This window comes from Taudactylus pleione, unplaced genomic scaffold, assembly GCF_031769625.1.
Source record: "Taudactylus pleione unplaced genomic scaffold, aTauple2 ptg000061l, whole genome shotgun sequence".
NCBI classification, from domain to species: domain Eukaryota; kingdom Metazoa; phylum Chordata; class Amphibia; order Anura; family Myobatrachidae; genus Taudactylus; species Taudactylus pleione.
This window is the reverse complement of record NW_028284463.1, coordinates 12,301,671-12,308,074: the sequence shown is the minus strand read 5'-3', so window position 1 is coordinate 12,308,074 and position 6,404 is coordinate 12,301,671. Positions and strand designations below refer to the sequence as shown.

At 43.3% G+C, this 6,404-nt stretch overlaps 1 protein-coding gene across 1 annotated transcript in view; it reads left to right on the top strand.

Moving 5' to 3' along the window:
* CORO7 (coronin 7) overlaps nt 1-6,404 on the top strand; it is a 140,158-nt gene that overhangs the window by 86,439 nt on the left and 47,315 nt on the right. The window lies entirely within an intron of this gene.

The following is a 6,404-nucleotide window of genomic DNA, read 5'->3' as shown; positions in this document are numbered from 1 at the left end:
GAAGTCCTGGAATCATGCTGTGAAACCGTTTCGCTGGTCTTCAAATTTAGGTGACTTATTAATTATATTGCTTTATGTGTTTGCCGCATATAACGCTGACAGGCGATGGTCCAGCAAGCGCAATAGATGGCACCAAACACACAACAAAGATTTATTTATTTTTATAATGTCTACCATCCATTAAAGGATATAATAGAGCAAGTTGCTCTATATATTTTTTTCTTTTTAAATAGATTTTAAAAACTTCTGGGTGGATTTAGGGGCTCATTCAGAGCCGTTCGCAAGTGGCCGATCGCTCTTTCGCGGCCGATGGTAAGCGACCACGCATGCGTACGCTTCGTTCTGCGAGTGCGCGAACTACTCGGAGTGTTCGGAATCCTCTCGCCCAGCAAAGACAGCCCAGTGTAATGAGTGGCAGGAGAGGCTGTTTGTGGGTGGTAACAGGGGCAGGACACTAATAACGGGGGAGTGGAGGTGCGAACGCAGGTGTGCTGAGTGTAGCAACGCCGTTTCAGAGGCGTGCATAATTATCAGCCAACGTCATAGTACACGTCACCTTTATTTACACTGAAATCCTCGCAGTGCTTGCGGTAGGGTAAGGCAACCACAAGCGCTGCGAGCCCTTCCGATGGTCCTCGATATACCAATGTTTTAACACACTTCCTGGAGATGACGTGCGCTAGTGGGCATCTCTGCATACGCTAATGGGCGTCTATAGACACAAAGTGATCGCTCGCCAACACAAAGTGGGCGTGCTTATGCCTTTCCGAGCGAGCACCTGCCATGCCGTCACTTAGCCGAATATGCATACGCTGGGGGCGAGTGATCGCATATAGCAAGCGTATCTGTTGAGCTCCTTAGTTAGGGGGAAACGCTCCGTGAGGCTTGCTACAATCCCACTGACTTTCCTTGGGATTTTTCCAGCGTAATATCTGTAATATTGGCGTGATTTTGGCACAGCGTTACAGCTCCTGCAGTTTTATATCAAAGCTATAAAACTGTCAGGGTTTCTCCATCTGATAGGAAAATAGTGACCTCATTTTACTAGTGTGTTTCATCCACTAAATTGTCACCGCAAAATTGTCGCAGGTACGGGAAGCGGTGTTGCTGTACGAAACTGCGACCGGTTTGTTATTGGTATAAAATCTACTAGAACGTGTGTATATGTAATAATGTGTGCAAGTAGTATTTGTTCCGTCGTGCATATATAATATATACAGTACTGTGTATATATACACACACTGAACTAATCCTTACTGCATTGTCTGCTCTGCAAAGTATTGCTTGAGTCCATGTCTGAGGGCTAGGGCTGGATAGTCCGCCATCCCCCCCTCTCCTCTGGATTACGAAGCAGCGTTAGTGATTTAGAGAAGCTGATTAGCAGAGGCTTCCTCTACCTGTTCCCTGGCTAGCTGTTAGTGATGAGGTGAGGTGCAGTCCCAACTTCTGTACTAGGTCCATAGGCTAGGGACCTGTGAGAATAATACATTTCAATAATAAGACTACACTACAGCACTCCAGGCCTGATTCAGAGATGATAGGTAATGCAGCCGCGTTTCCAGCCATTCTGTCAATAGCGGTTTGCGGGAATATGCAAATACTAATCTCAGCCTTCCCTAGGTGCGGGATGGAGCGTACGAGCGGTGAGACGCCCACTTTCAGGCTGTGCATTTGCGATGGAGATTGTAAACACTCCAGCATCTACGCAACATCGGTCGGGCCAGTGACCTTTGCGGTAACCTAGGGTCTAATCTAGCTGCTCTCCTCTAATCCAACTAAACATGGCCTCTGACGCATCACTTTAGGTCACCTCCTAGTCTCCACCCTGATACGCCCAGGGATCGCAAACCCCTTCTCCAGTGTTAGCTATGCCATACGCAATTGCGAACAGCACCGCAAACATTGGTTCACGTAAGTGTTTTCTAGACTTTTTCGCTTATAGACAGTTACAAAACATTGCTCAATAGTGTAAATATAATCACTGCGTCCAATTCTGGATAAGGTCCTCTGAGCGGTTCTATGTTGTGACTTTTCGTCTTTGTTATACTGCTGCTATTTCCCTTGGTCCTATTCTATATATTTACTGCCCTGTTACGTTCTTCTAAAGGTATAATGTGTTATGGACTGATGAGATCTCCGCTTTAAGAGGTTCAGAAGCTTACATCATCCCCAAATCAATGGTGTTAATCTTCTATGTACAATGATTTAGGGGCCTATTTACTAAGCAGTGTTAGGAGACAGAGTGAAAAGTGATAAGGTGCCAGCCAATCAGCTCCCAACTGTCATCTCACAGGCTGTGTTTGAAAAATGACAGTTGGGAGCTGATTGGCTGGCACCTTATCACTTTTCACTCTGTCTCCTAACACTGCTTAGTAACTAGACCCCCTAGTGTCAGGAAATCTTTGTACTAACTGGAAAAAAAAAGTCACTACGTCAATACTTTAATCACTTAAATTACTGACGCTTGACAATCTTAAATAAACTTTAAATTTAGTGTTCATTCTGGTGGGGCAGGGAGGCTATCACAGAAGAACACTCCTCTGCGGGCGTCTGAAAAAGGGGCGTGGTCACTAGAAAAAGTGGGCGTGCCCTTGAGACGCGCCCCCTTTTCATCACTGTAGGAGGCGTGCCCAGCACTCACTGAGAGGCTGGACTGCCCCCCAAGCTCTCCCAGCAGTGTGAGTAGTTGCCGTGCTCCTATCTATTCACTCGCTGTTTCACCAGAACTTTTACCCTCTGCAGAACACTGAGGCCTGCGGGTGGGGACGGCTGCTTCAACTGGGTACCACCATATGGGCAGATCGCATTTCAGCAACTACAAATCGGGCAGGGCGCGGTGCCCCGCTGAAACAGCCTAGCGGGAGCACCATCGTTGTATTTGGAACAGTGCTTCACGTGATTTGGCAAAAGAGACAAAAAATGTCAATATCAGGCCCGTATTCAATTTGAGGCGAAAAGCCGTTTTCACGTGTTTTTGCCGGAAACTTTTCGCAGATGACGTCATTTTCGCCTGTTTTGATTTTACTCCATATTCAATTTGGAAGACTTTTTGCCTAGGCAGAAAGTCAATGCAATGTAAATGGCGGAAAAGTATCACCTATGAATAGGAGGTGGAAAAAAGTGCAGTATTGGGGTGCATTGTTGCGGGAACCCCGTGCAGCCTTCAGACAGTTCCCCAAAGGTAAACTGTGTCAATTTTTTTTTTAAAAGACCTAAGAACACCCAAAAAAATCACTTTGAATTTGGGGGTGAAAAAAAATGTTGGGGGATAAAGTTAAAAACTAGCTAACTAGACTCTGGAGGGTCCCCAAGTATGCCCCAGGTGTTTTTTTTATTACAGGGACTTGCGGCAGGTGGATTTTTCATGATTTTTTTAAACTTAACTTTACCAACTTTAAAATATGCTGAACCCCATTTTCATGTACCCCAAAATTGCTGGGATAAGTTATTTTCTGCAAAAAAAATCCTGAATACTATTCTGCACCACTTATACAAAAACGTTAGTTAGCAGCTATTGAGTCCGTTTAAAATCACCAAATACCTTCAGCAAGCCAAATCGGGGGGGTACCATAGCTAACCCCCATGTCAGAGCATCTTTTGGGGGGTGTCAGGCTGATTTCCCCAAATCTGACAGCACTTTCCGCTTGTTTAAGTTTTGCCGGGTCCCGTTTTCGCCTACTTTCAAATTGAATACAGCGATATGCGGGCACACGCGCGATACTGTTCCACCTGCAAAACAGGCGAAAAGTCCGGGAGGCGAAAAAGTATTGTGGGTCCGCTCAAATTGAATACGTCTCTCAGTTGGAGAACAATTCTAGATTAGTTTAATTCTTGAGCGCCCTTAAATCTAAATATCTTATTGTCTTTAGTCGGCAGCATGTAGGGATACTGACGTAAAAGGAATAGCGCCCTGTAAGTTGGACGGCGTGCAGTGCTTCGGGGTAGAGATCTGTAAGAGCGAGTGTGATCACATACAGATTGGGAGTTATTACTATACCCGTGGATCAGGATCCAGTAATACCAGGAAGCAAAGCATGATGGCGTTAGACCACAATGTGGACCTTCTAAGTCCAGCACCCGGTGGGGGATTATCTCACCAGTTTTTGAGGACTGGGTGGAGACCAACATTAAAAACTAGTTTATAGCAACACTCCTGCCTAATGTTCTCCGGCTGTTCCTCCGCTAAATCTAGCAGATTTATTGTGTTTAAGCCAATAAAAGTGGGTGAGCCAGAGGGAGAGGCTTTTACAATATGCCGTCTGTGACCTCTAAATCTTCTCAATGTTATGATGCTGAGCTCATGACCTGAAAGAGACCAGACTAATAATGGAGAGGTGTCACTAGAAGACCTGGTTAGGTGACTAGGATTATCGCAGGCCTGTGATATTCATGGCTGTCTTCATGGGTGTCACTTTGTACAGCGTTTGCAGAATTCTCCCCGCCGTACTTGCACCCAAATCACTGGTGTTTCTTCTGTACCGTTTTTGGTCGACGTTGATGTCTACCTTCAAAATGCAGCTCTGCAACATTTGGCAATACCTGGAGGATGTTCAAAGGGATGGAACACTTGCATCACCTATAAATTACACCAGACCGTTCCCATTTCTAATGCTAAATCATCTAGATGTGTTAAAGACACCAATATCATTTGTAGTTAGATGCGAGAGGACCAGTGTCATGAATCCCCTGCATAAACTTGCTGAAGATATTTTGAGGCCTCCTGAACTGTAATTTCTCAGATATAGGTCAGATCCCGTGTCTTCGCTTCCTAATTATAGAACAAGTCTTGTTCCACTTAGAAAGAAATTAAACTCAGCTCTGTCAGGTGCATGCCGATTCCTGCCAAGTATCTGGGTGACATTTCTGGGACCGGCAAGACCTGTTCCTGTGTGTGGGGACAGCAGGTGTAACACGTGTATGTCAGTATGCTGACACAGAACAGGTGTGTGGAGGTGGAGGTGGATGGGTGGGGGGGGGTTGCTATTGCTCATCACAAAAGCAGAAATGAATTATCGGACATCTGCAGGAAAGAGATACATAGATTGCTAGATAAATTGAATTAGCAAGCCTCTCAGGCATTTAGAGCAAATATTGTTCTGCCTGAGTCATATAGAAGAGTATGAATTTAGTCTCGTATGTTGCAAAGCTGCTAGTTCCATTATTTGTGCACATATGGGCTTATTTAATGTACAGTACTGCCTACGCACTCTGAGATTAATGTGAAGTCTACTGTGAATGTCATACCTGTTTGGATATCTATCTCATATCTATCTATCTATATCTATCTATCTATATCTATCTATGTCTTATCTATATCTATCTATCTCATATCTATCTATCTCATATCTATTTATCTCATATCTATCTATCTCATATCTATCTATCTCATATCTATCTATCTCATATCTATCTCATATCTATCTATCTATCTATCTATCTCTTATCTATATCTATCTATGTATCTCATATCTATCTATCTCATATCTATTTATCTCATATCTATCTATCTATCTATCTATCTATCTATCTATCTATCTATCTATCTATCTATCTATCTCATATCTATCTCATATCTAGCTATCTCATATCTAGCTATCTCATATCTAGCTATCTTTCAATATATCTATCTATATCTATCTATCTATCTCATATCTATCTATCCATCTATCTTTCTATCTCATATCTATCTATCTATCTATCCATCTTTCTATCTCATATCTATCTATCTATCTCATAGATATATATGAGATAGATAGAAAGATAGATATGAGATAGATAGATAGATATCTATCTCATATCTGTCTATCTTTCTATATATCTGTCTATATCTATCTATCTAGCTCTCATATCTATCTATCTATCTATCTATCTTTCTATATCTATCTATCTTTCTATATCTATCTATCTCATATCTATCTATCTCCTATCTATCTACAGTCAGGTGGATAAATATTGGGACATTGACAGAATTTTCATATTTTGGCCTCTCTTCACCACCACAATGGCTTTCAAATGAAACAAACAAGTTGTGCTTTAACTGCAGACTTTCAGATTTAATTTGAGGGTAATTACATCCAAATCAGGTGAACGGTGTAGGAATTACAACGGTTTCTATATGTGCCTCCCACTTTTTAAGGGGCCAAAAGTAATGGGAACGCCTGCCGTTTGTGGGCGGCCCTACTGACATCACCAGTGATGTCAGTAGTGAACTTCCTGCTCTATTAGAGCAGGAAGTTCACTGGGGCTTGCGGTGGACGAGACCCTACAACAAGGGTCTCGTCGCAAGCCCGATGGTCGCGATAATCGCGACCATCGCCAGGTCGCCCGCTAAAGCTGTGGGTGGCCACCCACAGCTTAGCGAGCAGCCTGGAGGCCGAAACAAAAAAAACAAAAAACGTCCCGCC